A 7997-nucleotide genomic window follows, 5' to 3' on the forward strand; every position below is an offset into this window, starting at 1 on the left:
TACATGTGTTTGACAAGAACATTACTGAGGTGACGCTGCGTCCTGACTCATCACGTGTGCGGGTCTGTTCCCGCCACTGGCCAGGCTCGCCTTGTACGTTCCCTGCTACAGGATTGGGGTCAGCCATTTCCTCAAGCGGCCTCTGGTTCTTGCTGTTGGAGAAAGGTGTTCAGAAGCCAAGAACTCAGTGCTAGAGGTGCTCGTTGTTACTGGAGTGTCAATGCTTCTTAGGCCTTTTTAGTGGCAGAACTGAAAAATCCACATGGTATTTGTTTTGTTTATATCTTTTTTATGTTTTTTACTTATTTTTGAGAGACAGAGAGAGACAGAGCATGAGCAGGGGAGGGGCAGAGAGGGAGGGAGACGCAGAATCTGAAGCAGGCTCCAGGTTCTGAGCTAGCTCTCAGCACAGGGCTTGAACCCACGAACCGTGAGATCATGACCTGAGCCGAAGCCGGATGCTTAACTGACTGAGCCACCCAGGCGCCCCTGTTTTGTTTACATCTTGAGTTGACTATTCAAAGGCAACATCACAAGGTACTTTCTCTTCCCTGCATTCTATCTTCATATTTCTTTTCCCACGCAGTGGTTTCCGACATCACCAATATATGCTCTTTCCAACGATGCACACAAAATGTTTTCCGAATTACAATACAAATACCATTATAAGAGATCTGCTAAGTAAAATTCAAGATGCCTTTGTCATTATTTCTGGCCATAAAATATATTCCACTAAGGCAGCACCTGGGGGGCTCAGTCAGTTAAGCGTCCGACTCTTGATTTTGGCTCAGGTCGTGCATGATCTCACAGTTCGTGAGTTCGAGCCCCGCGTCATTAGCATGGAGCCTCCTTGGGATTCTTTTTCTACCCCACCGCCTCACGTGGGCACACACGCTGGAGCTCTCTTTCTCTCAAAAGAAATAAATATGCTCTAAAATAAAAAAGAATATATTCCACATAGGATGAACACCCTGTGCATTACATTCAAAACTTAGGTTAATTATTTTCTGTGTGATAATGTTGATGGGATATAAAGTTTCATTTGTTTCTGTCTATATTCAAATTCAGCATTTGTCCTTATTTGTTTATTTTTATGTTTGGTTTTGAGGGTTTAGATATTTAAGCCACTGAAAACTATGTAATTGGCACATACCGGGAAGTGTTGCCCCATCCCCGACCCCTCTGGCCTTTGCCATTGAGAGCTGGCATGTGCCATGGTTTCTGTGTTTTCCTGGCGAAAAGATCATCATCAGAGGACAGAGACAAAAAACCCCACAAATCTAGTTTGCAGAAGTCTGCAAACTGTGTGTCAATGAGGCAGGCTCGTTTCAGGGTCCTTTTCTTTTTTTAATTTAAGTTTTTTAATGTTTTCAAAAAAAAATTTAAAGTAACCTCTATACCCAACATGAGACTCAAACTTACAACCTTGAAATCAAGAGTCACACGTTCTACCTACTGAGCCAGCCAGATGCCCCAAGTGCACAACTTTTCTTAAAAGGAGGAACCTAGGGACACCCAGGTGGCTCAGTTGGTGAAGCAGCCAACTTCGGCTCAGGTCATGATCTCGTGCTTTGTGAGTTCCACCCCTGTATCAGGCTCTGTGCTGACAGCTCAGGGCCTGCCATCCTCAGATTCTGTCTCTGTGTCTCTTTCTGCACCTCCCCTGATTGCTCTCGTGCTCTTTCTCTCACTCTCTCTCTCTCTCAAATATAAATGCTAACAAAAAATTTTTTAAAATTTAACGTTTATTTTAAAGTCATCTCCACATCCAATGTAAGGCTTAAACTCACAATCCTGAGATCAAGAGTTCCATGTTCTAGGGGCGCCTGGATGGCTCAGTTGGTTAAGCATCAGACCTCAGCTCAGGCCATGATCTCATGGTTCCTGAGTTCGAACCCTGCATCAGGCTCTGTGCTGACAGCTCAGAACCTGGAGCCTGCTTTGGATTCTGTGTCTCCTTCTCTCTCTGTCCCTCCCCTGCTTGAGATCTCTCTCCCTCTCTCTCTCTCTCTCAAAAATAAATAAACATTAAAAAAAGAAAAAATAGGGGGCGCCTCGGTGGCTCAGTGGGTTAAGCATCCGGCTTTGGCTCAGGTCATGATCTCACAGTTCGTGGGTTCGAGCCCCATGTCCGTGTCAGGCTCTGTGCTGACAGCTAGCTCAGAGCCTGCAGCCTGCTTCGGATTCTGTATCTCCCTCTCTCTTTGACCCTCCCCTTCTTGCACTGTCTCTCTCTGTCTCTCAAAAATAAATAGAAAGCATTAAAAAATTAAAAAAATAAATAAATAAAATGTAGCTACTAAAAAATTGTAAATCACAGACGTGGCTCGCATTATATTTCTGTCGGGCAGCACTGCTCTAGAGCCTTGATCAGTTTTCAGGTTCAAATTTTTGGCAAGACCGCTTCCTAGGAGGGAATCTGTTTTCCCATCAGGAGGCTCCCAATGTCTGGTTGTTCTTATTTTCCTTTCTTTTTGGTAATGTTGACGTTCATAATAAATGATCATTGCCTCAATCCACTACTTCATTAAGGGTCATAAACTGGTAACGTTCTGTAATGTCTTCATACACTGGCTGAAATATTGTTGTAGAGCAAACACTTACTTTCATATCAGAAAGTCAGGGGAAAACGCTTGATTCTTTCTCTGCCCGTTTCCAAATGATGAGGTCCTCCAAAGGGGTTCAGTGAGTTTGGTTTTGCATGCCATTATGAATTCACGATTTGAACATCTCCATGCTTCTTTATATTCATTGCACCTAGCGTCACTGATGCGCAGAGCATCAGAAGTGGGGGCTTCTCCAAGTTGGCTGCCACGTCGGTTTGACGGAGCCCCACCAGCTTATTGTGTATGTCCACACTCCCCTCCAACCCTCTCTCTCCGCAAACTGCCATCAAGCGTTTTTCTCACAAGAACCTCAATGCTTTCTAGTGGGATAAGGTAGTTAGAAACCACAGTCTGCGATCTAGTGGTGCCCATTTCTACAGGTCATTGTTTGTAAGACTTTTCTGAGGACAGAGCTATACGATTTTTTTATTAAGATCAAATTCATCATGACTTCACAGCAATACTTCTAATTCAAGCGCAGGACTACATAATTTGTATTCAACCTCACCAATCTTACATTTGCATCTCCTTTCTCCCCTGCAGAAAATCTCAGTTCTCAACAATAACAGATACCTTTCCTTTATCTCACAACACAAACAGGACGAGCTCAGAATAACAATGCAGGCACTAGCACCAGGGATAGGATTACTGAAAACAACCTGAAATGTTTTTTACCCTTTTCTGTCGTCAAGGTAAATCCACAAGGATTATATAATCAATCGACTGTGTTTTAAAGGCACTTGCAATAATTCTTTTCTGCCTGGTTGTGCTACCAACTGGATACAAGTTGGGTTTGTTTCATTTTGCTTTTTGATTCATAGGCATTGTTTTCAGTTTAAAACTATGTAAACTCTAAAGTCAAATCGATAGAATAAGTTAATTCAGAGATATATAGCTTTCATCCCTTGCAGCCAGTTCTGTTTTCCCCAGATGTAACCATTTGTTCAGATTTGTTTCATTTTTGTTTTTTATATTTTTTAAAAATACATTTTATTTTATTTTTTTATTAAAAATTTTTTTGTTTATTTCTGAGGAGGGGGGAGGGGCAGAGAGCAGGAGATGGAGGATCCCAAGTGGGCTCCACGCCAACAGCAGAGAGCCCAATGCAGACCTTGAACTCATGAACCATGAAATCATGACCTGAGCTGAAGTGCGATGGCCATTGACTGAGCCACCCAGGCACCCCATTTTATTATTTTTTTGTTTATTTATTTTGAGATAACCAGAAACAGTGCGAATGGGGGAGGAGCAGAGAGACAAAAGGAGACAGAGTATCCCAAGCAGTGTCCATGCTGTCACTGCAGAGCTCAACATGGGGCTCGAACTCACAAAACCTCCAGATCATAACCTGAGCCGAAACCAAGAGTCTGACGTTCAACCAGCTGAGCCACCCAGGCGCCCCAGAGGTGTTATATGTTTCACTTCCCACCCCCATCTTAAATAGTAGGAACCGCACATACTTTTCTTCACCTTGCTTTTCCATTTAATGATGTACTCTGAAGAACATTCTAAAACAGTTCAGAGAGCTGGTCCTCAATTGCTTGCATGGACGTACCACTGTTAATTCACCCACAACACAGTTGACAGACACTTGGGGGGTGTTTTGGGTCTTTTACTGTTAACAACTATGAGGCCAATTTGCCAAAAGAGAACGAGGCTAAAAGATTTCTGTGCTGAGGCGCCCGGGTGGCTCAGGTCATGATCTCGCAGTCCACAGGTTCGAGCCCTGAATCAGGCTCTGTGCTGCCAGCTCAGAGGTTGCAGCCTGCTTTGGATTCTATGTCTCCCTCTCTCTGCTCCTCCTCCATTCATGCTTTGTCTCTCTCTGTCTCTCAAAAATAAATAAAAGCTAAAAAAATTGTTTTTAATTAACGAAAGAAGAGTTCCGTGCCCAAGTTCAAACAGGTGCTAAGCCTATGAAGATCAGATTCTGCTGGAGCAGTAGAAGACCGCAAAAGAACAGTGGCCTCAACGTGATCATTTATTTTTCTTAAACATACGAGCCAGGAAGGGCAGGACAGGGCTGGGCTGGTGGCTCTGTCCCACCAGGTGCTCAGGGATCCCACTGCAGAAATTGCGGTCTCCGTATCTCACGCTGCATTTGCATAGGTCTCTTCCTAAGCTCCCCGAGGGAATCACGGGGAGCATTCCCTCGGGGAGCTTCGACAATATGCTATCTCCCCTCTGCTCATAGCCCATTCTTCAGCCCTTCTTCCTCCATATTTCCAAACACCTGGTGGCGGTTCACTAACTGTCCTTTATTTTTTTTAAGGTTTATCTATCTGAGAGAGAGTGCGCAAGAGGGGCAGAGAGAGAGGGAGAGAGAATCCCAAGCAGGCTCCATACTGCCAATGCAGGTCTGACGTGGGACTTGAGCTCACGGACCAAGAGATCATGAGCTGGGCAGAAACGAAGAGTGAAACCAGGAGTTGGACACTTCACCAACTGAGGCGCCCCCTCAATAAGTTTTAATGACTTTTCAAAGTTTTAGCTATTTATTAATTTTTAAATGTTTATTTTATTAAAAAATTTTTAATGGTTTTTATTATTTATTTTTGAGAGACAGAGACAGTGCGAATAGGGGAGGGACAGAGAAGAGAGGGAAACAGAATCCGAAGCAGGCTCCAGGCTCTGAGCTGTCAGCACAGAGCCCGACTCGGGGCTCAAACCCATGAACTCTGAGATCATGACCTGAGCCGAACCTGGACGCTTAACCGACTGAGCCACCCAGGTGCCCCTAAATGTCTATTTTTGAGAGACAGAGAGGGAGAGAACACGCATGCGTGAGCTGGGGAGGGAGGGGCAGAGAGGGAGACAGTGCTCTACACTGACAGCAGAAAGCTGGACGTGGGGCTCAAAGTCACAAACGGCAAGATCATGACTTGATGCTTAATCACCTGAGCCACCTACCCTCCCCAATAAATTTTCTTTTCAATTTATTTGAGAGAGAGAAAGAGAGAGAGAGAAAGAGAGAGAGAACAAGTGTGTGACTTGGGGAGAGGGGAGGAGGGAGAGAGAATCTCATACTAGCTCCACTCAGCAGAGCCTGACGTGGAGCTTGATCTCACGACCCTGGGATCGTGGCCTGAGCTAAAACCAAGAGTCAGATGCTCTAACAACTGGGCCACCCAGGTGCCCCAATAAATGTTCTTTATATTAATACTCCCCTAACTGCATAAACCACCACCTTAAATGTCTCCTAACCCAAGCTCATTCCTTCCATTTTCTTAAATTAATGTTTTATTTATTTTTGATACAGAGACAGACAGAGCATGAGAGGGGAAGAGGCAGAGAGAGGAGACACAGAACCAGAAGCAGGCTCCAGGCTCTGGGCTAGCTGTCTGCACAGAGCCCGACACGTGAGATCTGACCTGAGCCGAAGTTGGAGGCTAAACTGACTGAGCTACCCAGGCACCCCCCAAACTCATTACTTCCAGATCCATCCCTGAAGCATGGCTCCCACCTGGATTCTTGGCTTAATTAATAGAAAATGACCTTCATCCTCGATGGAACCTCACTGGCCTCAGGCCCTCCCTTTGCCTCCAGCCCAAATACAAGCACAGAGAGCCAAATGCCCTGGGGTTATTTTTTCCACTTTAATTTGGGCTCCCAGGAGCCCCTTGTTCCTTGTTCCTTCCGCAGGCCTATTTGCTTTTTCCTTTTTGCCACTCTCACCTGCTCCTCGAAGTGACTTCCTAAAAACCAAAAATTTGGCAGACTATTAACCATCGTTTTAATACGGGAATGGGGGATGGGAAGAAAACTTGGCTTGGGCCTGGTGACAAGGGTGGTCAGAGTCTGTTTCTTTGAAACCCTTGCATTGTTTTCTTATCAAAGGTGAGTTCCTTTGTTTTTTAATGTTTATTTTTGAGAGCGATGGCTCCTACAGGTTGGAGCAGGAGAGGAGCAGAGAGAGAGAATCCCAAGCAGTCTCCACACGCAGCACGGAGCCCGACACAGGCTGGTGTCAAGTCCATCAGCTCTATGGCCTCTTCCCGGACCCCAGAACTTCGTTCCATCTGTTCTGCCCTGTGTTCTCAGATTCTGGGCATTCTGAGCACAAATGGATTTGATACAAGGAATCACATGCTTATAAAAGCTTTGGGAAGGGTCACTGGGTTCCAGAACAATCTGCCAAGGTCGTCATCCAGGTATCAGAGAACAGCCTCCACCACCACTTCGGCTTTTATTAAAGACCCCATATTAGAAGTCTGGCCTACTAGCTCCAACTGGCCAACCTCTTTGATCAGCAGCTCCTAGAGCAGGAAGAGGTCTCAACCTCACTCTGCCTTCCAAACCGAAGAGGTGTTCAGATTCTAGCTGCAAGAGAGTCTGGCAGCTATCAGCCTTCTAGCCTCTGCAATGAGGTAAGGTCATAAAAGGATGCAGGGGAGAAATTGGGTGCCAACTGACAGAACCCAGCATGGATAGTGCTAGAAAAAGTAAGAGCTGTGGAGTGGCTGAGTGGTCAAAGCTACAGGTCTGGGCCATAAGAGATAATGAAAGACATGAGGTCTGGAGGGAGAAGGGACAGCTCAGTTTCTGGAAGGACCCCTCCCTAAAAATAAAGGGTTGGCCATGATGGAGTTACCATATTCCAAAGTCTAAAGACAATGTATGACCATATGGGGTAAAGAAGGATCTGAGAGACATCAAAATATATGTCCATGAAGTGAGCTTTTAGTTTTATTTATTTAAAAAAATTTTTTAAATGTTTTATTTATTTTTGAGAGAGAGAGAGAGAGACATTGTGAGCAGAGGAGGATCAGAGAGAGGGAGACACAGAATCCAAAGACAGGCTCAAGGCTCTGAGCTAGCTGTCAGCACAGAGCCTGACACGGGGCTCAAACCCATGAGCCACGAGATCATAACGTGAGCCCAAGCCAGACGCTTAACTGACTGAGCCACCCAAGTGCCCCACGAATTGAGCTTTTACAATAGGGCTCCAAACTCCAAATTGTATTGTGGTTTCTTTTCTTTTTTTTTGGGGGGGGGTTTCTTTTTTAATGTTTATTTTTGAGAGAGAGAGAGTATGCGTGCAAGCAGGGAAGATAGGCAGAGAGAGAGGGAGGAGGGCGAGAGAGAATCCCAAGCAGGCTCTGTACTGTGAGCACAGAGCCTGACTTGGGGCTTGATCTCACGAACCATGAGATCGCGACTTGAGCTGAAATCAAGAGCTGGACGCATAACCAACTGAGCCATCCAGGTGCCCCTAGGACTTCACATTGTATTCTGAGTATGACTCCCTTGATCTGCTCCAATTTGCCCACGTTTCTAGAGACCACATATTCCCCTGAAGTCATATGTAGGGAATGGACCATCATTGTCACTGAAAAAACATCTGTAACAATAGCCATGTTGTAGGAATACATACAACACAAGACACTTCAA

This window comes from Suricata suricatta, chromosome X (assembly GCF_006229205.1).
Source record: "Suricata suricatta isolate VVHF042 chromosome X, meerkat_22Aug2017_6uvM2_HiC, whole genome shotgun sequence".
In the NCBI taxonomy this organism is placed as follows: domain Eukaryota; kingdom Metazoa; phylum Chordata; class Mammalia; order Carnivora; family Herpestidae; genus Suricata; species Suricata suricatta.